Below are 12349 nucleotides of genomic sequence, written 5' to 3' on the forward strand. Positions count from 1 at the left end.
ATATTGCAGCTCCTAGCGTTCTATCCCTCTCTCTCTCTTCTGTCTGCTTCTCCGTCTCTGTCGCACTTTTGATGGCTCCCCCACATGGCATGATAAATTCCACGCCCGATAATATCGTCGGCCACACAATGGCAAATGCCGATACAAAATTTATAGCCCACCCGGCCATAGACATCCACATGGACCCATTGAAATGATATGAGACTTGTCGCCCCAGCACCAGGCCCACCCCCACTCCTCTTCTGCATTTAGGGTTTTGTATATGCTATTCTCTTCTATTTCTTTGTCGATTTCATTTTTACTTTTTGATGGTCAATTAAAATGGGTTATTATGGGTTAGCTGAAGTGCGATATATGTCGATCTATAGCTGTGGCGTTTAGAAATCTTCTTTTTTATTCAACATTTGTGTACTCAATAAAATACCGTTCTTTTACGAGTCTTATGACATATAAACCTTTCGATTCTAATGTGTGTTGTGGCTCATTAAACTATAAAAGAAGCTGAATAACTTCTGTTGTTGTTGTCATTTCACAGGTGTGTGCGAAGGAGTCGCAGCTACAGTTGGACCAATAAAGTAGTTAAGTGCCTCGGCTCTGGTAGCCAAAACGCTCGAAATGGAAGTTGCGTGTCGAGCGACTGAAATTGGAACTGAGCTCAGGCGACTTGGCAAAGTCTGAACCAAGAAGGAATTTTTAGTTGAGTGCAAGCGACTTCGCTATACTCGCTCAATAAGTGATAGACTATATAGGGTATGTATATAGTATATACACTTTAAGATCGAGACTAGAGAGGCAAAGAATACAAAGTATAGTTAAAAATTGTGGATGATATAGCTGTTCTAGATAACGATAATCAAACAGGCGCACAGCAAATTGAAAATTCTATAGAAACTAATATACTCCTTTAGCCATCTAAGCGAGTGAAATGATGACCAACTGCAGCGGCAGCCGCATCGTCATCATCAGTTAAATGAAATGATTGAAGCTGAATTGAAGTCTTTAGTCAGCGAACACGCAAGGCAACAATTGGCTCGACTCTTGTGCCTGCGATTGGAGTTGGCTGGGCATCGAGGAGAAGGCGGCAGGCTTGGAGGAAGCTTGCTACACTGATAAGCTGTCAGTGAAAACCATTGGCTGGTCAGTGATCCGTGCTGGCAGTCGCTTCATTAATCACAACATGATGCAAATTTCTTTGGAAGACGCAGCCAGCCAGCGCCTCAATTTGCATGCCCAAATTGCGCATACGCCGCATTGACCTCGCCCCATAGAGTCCTCTACTGTTTGCAGGCACATAATGTGCCATATCACTAATTTATGTTGCCAGGCTCGATTCGCAGGCTTTATGCCATGCTGTGTGTTGCCTGCAAAAGCGCATCAGAGCAGCCAACTTGGTTTTTGACTCCAGCTACAACTCCAACTCGGGATCGCTACGATTTTCGGCTGGGAGTTGCTGCTGCTGCTGCTGCCGCCGTCGCCGCCGCTGCTGTTGCTGCTTGGAATGTGCAGCGTCATTATTTTTATGATTGTTCAGGTATTCAAAATGCTCTCGGTGCTTTATGAACTCCGATCGAGCGCTCGATCCGCACCATCGACACAATATTTTCTTTAGTCAATCGAAGTTGTCGATGTGACTTTTATATGCCACTCAAGCGTTGCTGTTGTTGTTGTTGTTGTTGTTGTCTATCAGCGGTGCGGGTGTTAAAGACCACTGAAGACAATTGTTATTTTTAATATCATTGTTGGCACATTGCTGTTGTAGCTGTTACCGTTGCTGTTGCTGTTGCTGTTGCTGTTGCTGTTGAGAGTATTCACTGTAAAACTCATACAACATCAACATCAACATACAACACTCAGTCATACTTGGACTCTGACTCTGACTCTGCCTCTCTGTGTCTGGCCGCGATTGTTATTGTAAGCCATGTCTAGTGATATGATTTCATATTGTGCTTTGCAGCTTTTTACAGACTTTCAGAGGAGACCGCCGCCGACACCGCCAACGTTGCCAACGTTTACAATTCTCAGTTACCAGTTGCCAGTTGCCAGTTGCCAGTTGCCAGTTTCCAATTGCCAGTTACCCCTGCCCGCCCAATATGCATGTGGCTGGCTCCCTTTATCTTCATCTCTATCAAAGGGGTCACAGGAATGGAGAGACTGAATTTAAATTGTATTCAAAATTTATGTTTTTGGGTTGAAAAGGGCTGCCAAAAGAACTATTTAAAAGCGTTTTGTTGCTTGGTAATACTTCTTGTCTTTCCAATAATTTAAAATTAATATCTTTATACATACATTTTAAGGAAACGAGACTTTTTAACTTAAACTATTCACAGCCAAATTTATTATTTAATTTCAATTTTCAAGGACTTCTTGAATTAAATCTAAGAAAAATATTTTTAAGCAACTCATCTTAATCAATTTTTCTTATATTAAGTTGAATCTAAAATAAAAGTACATTGAATTTGCAGTATAATTATTATATTTCTAATAAATATAACCAGAATCTTTTTCTATTTAAGCATAATAATATTTTACTTTGATAATTAGTTTAAATCTAGTTTATTTATCTATATATATAATATGTATTTGACAACTCAATTTAATTTTAATTAAAACAATTTTTTTTATTAATTTTTATTTTTTAGCAATGAATTTAGTAAACATATATTTATTTTTTTATTGTTATTTATATTGCCATTCACATTCACAAAATTGGCAATCAATAACCAAATTAACACAAGAAATAGGAAATATTAAAAGCTTATCGGCTTAAAATATAAAATATTTCAGCCATCAAATAAAGAAATACTAAGAATTAGTTCTTAATGCTAATCTAGCTTGAAGTCTCAATTTGAAGACTAAGCAATTTAGTTTCAACAACGCAAGACAACTTTGATAAATCAAATATAAATAAAGTTTACTTTAAAAAATTATTATTTAAATATATTAAATTCAATTAACTTTCAGATAAGCAAATACAACATTAATGAAAAGACTGACATTAGCTGTTGAAGCTAAACAATCAATAGATTTCTGCACTTTTGCCATATAATTAATGCAATTTCTAGAGAACAGACTATAAAGTTATATAATAGAAGAGACACAATTGAAAATGGGAAAATACATTAGTATATATATATATTGTGATTTCCAATTCACACAATGTCTTGTGCAGGTTCCCTATAATCGGTTGAATCTAAAAATAAAAACGTGTTTCATTTGTCAGCTAATCGTCGTCACTTCATTGTGAGAGCCATTAAGCAGGTGGTCGTTAAATAAATACGAAATAAACAGTTTTAAAGAGTGCCAAGCTTATCGGTGGCTAAGACAAGAGCTGCGAGCGTCTATGCAAATCAGGCGAATTAAAATTGAGGACCACCCAAAAATGAAATAAGAGCCAAAAGCAATTTGCATTTGCATTCGTATTCGTATTGAGGAGCATTCAAGATCAGCTGACAATGGAGCGCGATGTGATTTGAATGCGGGAACGAGTCAAGAGTTTTCGCTCAGTGTTTAATTAATTGTTTGTTGATTTAGTTGATCATTGAAACGGCTGCGTCGCGCTGCCTCGGTCTGCGCCTCGTATTTTATGTGAGGCAAACGCATAAAAATCGCTGAGATTCGGTAATCAAAAAAAATTTAGACATTCTGTCGGGTCTACGGTTGGTTGGAGACGATAAACCGGAGTTGCGGCTAGCAATGAAACTGCCCACACAGACGACACAAAGTGGCAGAGGGAACAGACTGGTAATGATGATGATGCTGATGATGATGACGATGATACTGATGAGGATGATGCCGTTGCTGGTTGCCGTAAGTTGTCTTCCCTTCCTGCTACCCGCAACTGACCGCAGCCACAATTATCAAGTGTGAAAACCAGCGAATAACAAATTAAGCGAGTGATACGACGTCAAGAACTCAGACTCCAACTCCAACACCAACCTCAACTTCGACTTTGACTGCAACTGCGACTGCGACTGCGACTGCGACTCGAAGTTCAGCTGTATTGAATGCATATGGATAGGGACACAGCGCACAGTGAGTGAGAGAGGGAGAGAGTCGGGGCACTACTCCGATATCAGTTTTATGGGTGGCCCACATGTCGAGGGCCATAAAGTAGAAAATTATCACCTTTTAAATTGAAGAATCCAAACAAATTGAAACGGATATCGTGTTTAAGTGCTATCGACATCACTTCTATTAGCCCAGGCCCAGGAAGGTGCCAGTGACAACCCGGCTGAAGTCCAGACACTGTTACATGACGCTCCTTAACAGCAAAGCCTTCCTTTCTCTCGCCCTCTCCCTCTCTCTCTCTCTCTCTGTCTCTGTCTCTGTCTCTGTCTCTGTCTCATTCTGTGCGACAAGCCAATTAAAAGACCAAGTAGAAACCGCATCGAACTGCGTGGGCTTGAACTTGAATCGTGATCGGGTTCGGTTTCGGTTTCCCAATGGAAGCCTGGGCCCATTAGCCACAAAGGTGTAGGCTGTGTGCTCTCTGCCTGTGTGTGTGTGCGAGGCATCAAATTCCCAGCAGGATGCGTTCGCTATTTGAATTGCTGGACAGTTGGACACTTGCTGCAGTTGGCAATTATGCTGCATTACGTGCCCAGTTGACAGTTTTGTGACTGCGTCCATTGATATGAAGCTATGGGTCCTAATTGAACTACCTACCACCTGCCTGGCCATGTCATAGCCCCAGCAGAAGCAGCAGCAGCAGCGGCAGCAACAGCAGCGAAGTCTGCTACGGTTCATGGCTCATGTCCTCGATCAGTGATCAGCAGCCACCGTGGCCATGGGTCGTCGGGGCAGGGCAGAGCAAGGCAGGCTGCCTTAGCCACTGCTGCTCGATAGCTGCCACAGTCCACAGGCCAAGTCTTGGCCATAAATGCTCGCTCCGTGGGAAATGGCGTGTGCCCTCGAGCGTGTGCCGACCAATTTGACTCCTCGCGAACTGGAAAAATACGAAGGTAATAATTCACAAAAAATATTTGTAGAAACTTGCATGGGAACAATCGCGTTGGACGTTGATTTCTCGAAAAGCGTTCGGCTCCAGCCAAAAGCCAGCTGAGCCGACTCCGACTCCCAGCTCCATGTAAGACTCGCGCTGGACATGATTGCCTCTGTATGTGTGTGTCCGTGTGTGTGTGTATGTGCAGTGGCTGCTCATTTTATTAAGCCAGGGCTGCATCAGTTGCCAGCACGGCTCGAAGGTGGAGTCAGCTTTTTGGGGCGTGGGCAAATGCTGCGAATTCTCTTTATCCAAAATAGGCAAACATCTTGAAATTAAAATTGTTAAAAGTTGTTATCCTAAATATTTTCAGAATTAATTAAATATTTTTACAGACGCATAAATAAATTACAAATTAGAACTTATACTAATAAATTTTAAATAAATAAATATATTATTTCTATAAGAAAAAACTAAATAAATGTATTATTAATTTTAAAATATATTTAAAATTTTCTACTTATTTTTTACATTTTAATGTTTTAACAAATTATGTGTTGCTCATGTAAATAAATACATCCCATGTAAATAAATGCATTCTTATTTAAAAATAAATATAAATAAATACATTTATTTTTGAAATCTTAATTAATTATTATTTATAGACTGAACATTTTTAAAATATTTTAAATTTAATTTTTTAAATAAAATTTATTTGTTTAAAATTTTAACAATGAACTATGTGATTAATTTAAATTAATGAAATAATTAAATTTTGAAATAATAAATTTTTAATTTCCGTATTTTTCTTTTTAAATTTCATTGTATTTTTACGTTAATAAGAAATGTATTATTTTTCTTAGTATTTTTTTTATCATTCAAAAATTTGTGTTTACAGTAACTACTTTATTAATTTATATTTGTGTACAGTTTCATTTTTTATTCACCTAATAAACTTTATTAATTTATATTTGATTTTTAGGGTTTGTTTTTTAATTTAATCATGGTCCCTGCTTCTGAAACGTGGCCCAGAGCTCTGGCCCCACTTGACTCGACTACCAAAAAGCTAAAGCTTATTGCCCAAGCCGCGCTCAACACGCCCCCGTTTATGTCCCGAAACAGTACGCCCCCTGTCTGCCGCATGCCACTGCAGCAGCACCACCCCGCCGCTGACCCACCGCCGTATGCCCACAGCCACCGACTAAGTGCGAATCTGTGGCGCAATCAGTTGCCAAGTTTCTTGGCTGGCATAGTTTCTGAATTTATTTCACCAGCCTCTCGAGCCGAGCGTCAGAGCAGCTGACCGACCGTCGGACCGTCGGACCGACCGACCGACCGACCGAGCAACCGATCGTCCGGCCAGTCGGGTCACGTCCACTGTCTGCTGGAGCTGCTGCCGCTGCTGCCGCTGCTGCTGATGATGATGATGGCGGTGCTGCCACAGTTGCTGCTGCTGCTGCTGCAGCAGCGGCTGCTGTTAAAGAAGGCGAGTAGGTGGATCGTACGTTTGCTTACTAACTGCCGTGGTCAAAATGTTTATCAACTTTAATATTAAATTGTATGCCAGGCAGGCGCAGCTCTCTGTGACCGGTCGAGGCTGCTCGACCGACCAACCGACCGATCGACCATAAAGCACCGCCCCTGCCTCTGCCCCTAGTTTGGCCAGGGCTCAGCTGGCTGCCAACCGCACCGCCCGCAATTGCCGACAATCTGATGTGTTGTGGCTTGTCCAGCCGGTCAGCGGCTCGACCAGGCCTGGACCCCGCCCTCCACGCGCTCAAACTCCAGCTCCAGCTCGGCGTTGGCTGGCGAGCTCCGCGTGCAGCTTTCGTGCTGCATATGGCCGGCGGCCAAATTTGTCGCACGTTGAGTATTTTTAAACCATGAGAAAATCCTTTGGCGCTAATAGCCCGAATTCCTTGTGCTTAACATAAAAATCGCCTCATGCTGCAGTGCATCATGCAACATGGACTCGCTGTTTCTTGAAATTAGTTGCCCCTCTCAGTTGATGCCACACAAGGGGCGGAGCAAAGGGGCCACAGTTGCTGCTACGCGCCGTGCATATGCAACTAGCCATTGCCCACTGCCCATGTTTGAGTTCGCAACTTTTTATTGCCCTCTGATTTTGTTGTTGTTGTTGTTCTTCTTCTTCTTTTTGTTATTACCCAAATCATGTGAAAATGCCCAACGGTTCTCAACGGCAAGCAGCTCTCATACGTTGCAAAAAACAGCTGGGGGATCTAAGCTGGGGCTTACCTCAAAGTCGACGATTTTCCCCCTCTAGTTTTCTAGTTTTGATGCGGTGTCTAACTAATTTATGCACCAACTCACGAGCTGTGTGAAAGCCTCGCGGCATTGCCAACTGCCAACAGATTTGCCAAATTGTAGCTGGTCTTTTTTCGCACAAGATCGGAGTGAAAGTATAGAGCTAGGAATTATGCTAAGTTTAACAAACTTATTGATAATATTCATAAAGAAACTTCCGCTAAGCAGACTTAGAATTCATTTAAAAATGATTTGAGGGAATGTGAAATTCTTCTGAAAGAAATAGCTTAAATTAACAAATTTTATATTTTTTATTTTTTATATAAATTTACTCAAGAAATTATGTTAATTTAAGATAGGATAATAAATTGATGGCTCAATTTTTATTGGAAAATATTCAACGTCTCACATGTAGCCTTTGCTGGAGACATAATAAACAAGCAATTACTAGAATATCACTAGAAGCTCTACTCCGATCCTAACATTTGCCAGAAGACGTTGCCAAAGACTCAAGATAATATACCCATCAAAATTACCCAGTCGATTCATCTAACAACCAACTTCCGCTAAATGCCAAGTCTACCAGATTTGTATCATCCATACAATACTCCAACAATAGTAACAAAAGTGAAGCATACTTAATACTTAACTGAAAAAAAAATATATATATAATATAAAAATATATTTTTATATATGCGGGCAAAGATAAGACTTGTTCCAGCGCTAACTCTAAGTCAAATAAATGCAAAACTAATTAATGTGTTACTCAATATTCGTTTACATATACATTATGATCGATCTATTTAAATAATATAGTTCAGAGTTCTTATTCACATATTTTACAGTCATAAAAACTCATTTCATTTCGAATAAAGGTAAAAATAATTGCTATTAAATATCGAACAGCTATTTAGAATCTGAACCTATAAGCCTTGTTTGCTTTACATAATTTGATCATATATATTTTAATTGAAGTCCACCCAAGACTGAAGACAATCTGAGCAAAAGCCAAATGGCTCGGATCATTGGAAATTTCATACATCATAAATTTTAAGCTCAGCGAATGATTTTCTGCTAATTCATTACCAAATGCAATCTCGAGTCAACTTTACACTTAATTTGCCAAATTTTCAACGCTTTTTTACGAAATCCCTTCAAAGTGATCACCGATAATTAGCGTATGATAATGATCAGTGATCGGAACGATCGCAACTTAATGATCAATCTGAAACCGCTGGCGACACACAGAAGTGCACAGACAAATGCCAAAAAATTGTTGTTAACAAATTAACGTAGAAAGCGCAACGAACCCAAGCCCCGATCCGCCAGCCCCCTCCGACCCAAGCTCGAAAACGCAGCGGGCATGACGTCGGCACCGTCACCCACCCAAAAGGCCGAAATGCCAAGCGCTGTCGATGCGATGATGACGCTGACGTTGATGCTGAGGGACACCCCGGTGTGCCAAGCCAGAACCCCGTGCCCAGAACCCCCTCCGACCAAGACTAAGACCAAGACCCAGACCAAGACCCAGACCCAGACCCAGACCCAGACCCCATGCCCAGTTCCCGGTTCCCGGTTCCAGGTTCCAGGTTCGTCTTCGAGTGCATGTCAGAGGCTTGTAAACGTGAATAAACATAATTTGTAGGCACGTACTGCAGCAAACGCCAACGCCAATGAGCATTGGCACGGATTGTGGGGGAGGAGGCTAGCGGAGCGCACTGGAGATGGGGATGGGGATGGGGACACACACCACAGACATATGTAAATGTCGGGGCGTTAAATCGGTGCATAGAAGATGATGCTGTGCTATAATTACACTGCACAAAAATCCACAAATTTTTTGAGAATAAAATAAATAATTCCCAGATTAAAATAGATTCTGTATATTAAATAAACAAATATGAATAGATTAGATAATGTTAAAATGCTTAATAAATACGAGACTACGCTGTATCTATCATCGAATGTGATGCTAATCTCAATACACAATAGAAATATCAATATTATAATTATATAATTATTAATAGAGATCACACCTTAGACAATGCTCGGAATATTGTTTGCAGTGTAGGCGAGTGGTACGCAAACCTGACGTACTACACCCAAACACCGCTAACCGTTTATGGGCATGAAATATCGTTTGGCATAGCGCATGATCATTGTTCGGCCAGCCTCAAGCCCCATGCCCGAGCTCAGCTCGCGTCCGAGCTGAGTCGACCCGAACCAGGCTGAGTCTACCGCTCTGGGCATGTGAACGCAGGGGCAATGCGTTGTTGTAGGTGTGCGAGCCGAAAAGAAAGATTCACATTCTTATGATTAATGATCGGAGCGGAGCTGGCAGCGCTGACTGCCCAAGGAATTTCAACATAACTACTTTGTGCGCTCTCAGATACAAATCGTTATTACACATTAAATGTTCCCAGTGAGTGGTTAATCAACAGCATGGAACTCCAAGAGGAGCAGCAGCCGGAGGAGGAGGAGGGTAGCTGCTGCATACCTTGTTTTCAGGGTCAGTTCTGAACGGTGCGGCGGCGGGGGTGTCAGCGGGCTTTTGAACTGTTGAGCTGGCAGCGTGTAAATCAATTGAAAATAATTTGTTACTTTTAATAATAAGTGAAAGAAGCTGTGCCGCGGACATCAGGCGTGGGCCCGCCGGTGGGGAGCTTGGGAAAAGCGGCACAGCTTGTAATTGATCATGTGTTGTTGCTGTTGCTGTTGTTGCTTGGAGTTGGCAAACAAACAAATAAACATAGGCTGCAGCAGGAGGAGGAGTCTGGCACTCTGCACTGTTATACCATAATCGATGAAATCAATCGATCAACAGTCGCTGAAGTCACTCCGCAGACGTAGATCCATTGCCAATGCCAATGCCAATGCCATTTCCATTGTTTTCACTTTTTTCTCTCATTTTTGTTAGCCTCTTGACTGATGAGAGGATGCGTCTGCGGTGGGTCCATATGAATCATCTGTGTGTCGAGACTCTTCGATTCCTTTTCATATGCGCTTCAGCTTTGCCTTAGCTTTTGCTGAAGCGCCACATGTCGTCGCCGTGAATACAGTTCCTTGTAATCCATACAAATAAATTTTGTGTTTATTGTCTCTGTTGTTGTTGCAGACAAGTCGCTTATAATGTCTTATTTATATCGGATTATTGCTATCACACCATTTTCAAGTGTGCCCAGCTGAATGTGTGACCACCATCAGAGTCGGGCGTCAACGCCAACGGGCGCATTAAAATGTCAAAGAACAGAGAGCCACAGAATGGGAATGGGAATGGGAATGGTATGGGAATGGAGTGGGGGGACTAGGTATGCTGTATAAAAGGAAACCCATACACACTAGTGAAAAGCGATACAAACAAAAGAGTTGTTGCCTCACAGACTCCCAAGACTCTCGGCTCTCGTCTCTCGCCTCTCGCCTCTCGTCGCTCGTCTGGTACTAAGTCTGTGGACTTGACTTTATCGCCGGCTGTTGTTGTTTCTGTTTTTGTCTCTGGCTGGCCACAACAACGAGCAGACAGATAGCCGCAGAGACGGACGGACAACGGCTGCATTGAACGCCTTGGGGACAAGGTGCGGGTCCCTCGTTCTCGCCGGGTAATTCAATTAAGTTCTCAATAAGTGCTTGGCTTACACACACACACACACACACACTTACAGGTATTAGATATAGCAAGGGAGAGAGCTGTGTGGGGAGATAGATAGAGAGACCTCCCTAGTTAGTTTACAATAAAATTGATCGCTCTTTTAGCTGCGGCGTTTTTCGGGTTACAAATTTTCGAAAACTGATTTGTGCCTGGCGATAAATTCAGCAACTAATTGACAGTCCCTTGTCAGGGCTCGATTTCATGGCCAGTTGCCTATGGGTCTATGGCTAAGGTGTCAATTAATGCCCAGCGTCCTGATTGAGCCCAGGCGATAAGCCAGCACGCATACCGATTAAATTGTTAGAGCAATTCGTATTGTTCCCACTCTCTCTACCGCTCTTGACCTGCCGAAGTAAGTTATATATTTAAAACACCTTTTTAGGCAAAACAAAAGTGTCAAAATAGCAGATAGATAGGGCGACCCGGCTCACCGAGACCGGGCCAATAAAAATCTTCTGGCCAGGAACACCCAGCGAGTCGATAACGTGGCTGGAACCCTAACAGTAACAGTAACTGTGACATGCTTCGTAGTTAAGTGAGTTACAGATACTTCAAAGTATCTCAAACTACGCATCTACCGGAGTGCCTCTGTGTATGTGTGTGTGTGTGTAGAGTGGGGCTTGTCTACTAAGTAAGAACGCGTGTAATGCAATTAGGGGACGACAACAATGTCAAGTTGTGACATGTGCAACTACTGTGCGGAAATGTGAGGAGTGCATCCGCCGAAAGGGTTGGGCCCGAAAACATTGAGAAATCTTAGGCTACAAGAAAAGCGAGACAATGTAACACGTATTGGAAAACACTTTGTGTAATAGCAAACAATTACAGTCTGACACTAAATAGAAAATTAGACAAAGTGATGTATATTGGTAAAAGCTTTTGCAATGGTTTCGAGCTCACAAATGAAACTGTCTAAAAATAGTTCTCAATTGGGTAAAAAATAATTTTGAAAATATTGAATAAGAACATCTGTTAAAAAAACGTCTAGTAAATTGAGAAAATGTTTCCACATTCAAAAAACTTGCGACTGAGCACTGAATGCTGAATGCAACAAAATTTAGGATTAACCAAAATATTTTGAAAACAATTTTAATGAAATATTAGATTAACATATTTCTTGAGAAAGAAAAGCTAGAAAAATTTGGTTGTTCATAAAAATAGTAGTGGCTACTAAAAAAGGAAACAAATAACTATTTCACTTTAGTTTAATTTCATAAATAATGTTTTACATATATTTTTGGTCTAATACTATTCTAAACAAAATGTGGCAAATATTGTTTGGTTCAATAATATTATAAAGAAAATGTTTTTTTATTTTTCAAGGGTAAAAGTAGCTTTTCATTTGGTTTGTTTTATGTGATATGTGATAGGGAATTAAATACATGGATTCAAGGTTTTTTTTTGTTACTTTTATATATATATATATATATATATATATATATATAACCCTTGTTGTTTTTAGTTATTGATGAAGCCAAGTGGCATCGGCGGCGTTT

Source organism: Drosophila hydei, unplaced genomic scaffold (genome assembly GCF_003285905.1).
Source record: "Drosophila hydei strain 15085-1641.00,03,60 unplaced genomic scaffold, DhydRS2 tig00008114-arrow-pilon, whole genome shotgun sequence".
Taxonomy (NCBI): Eukaryota; Metazoa; Arthropoda; class Insecta; order Diptera; family Drosophilidae; genus Drosophila; species Drosophila hydei.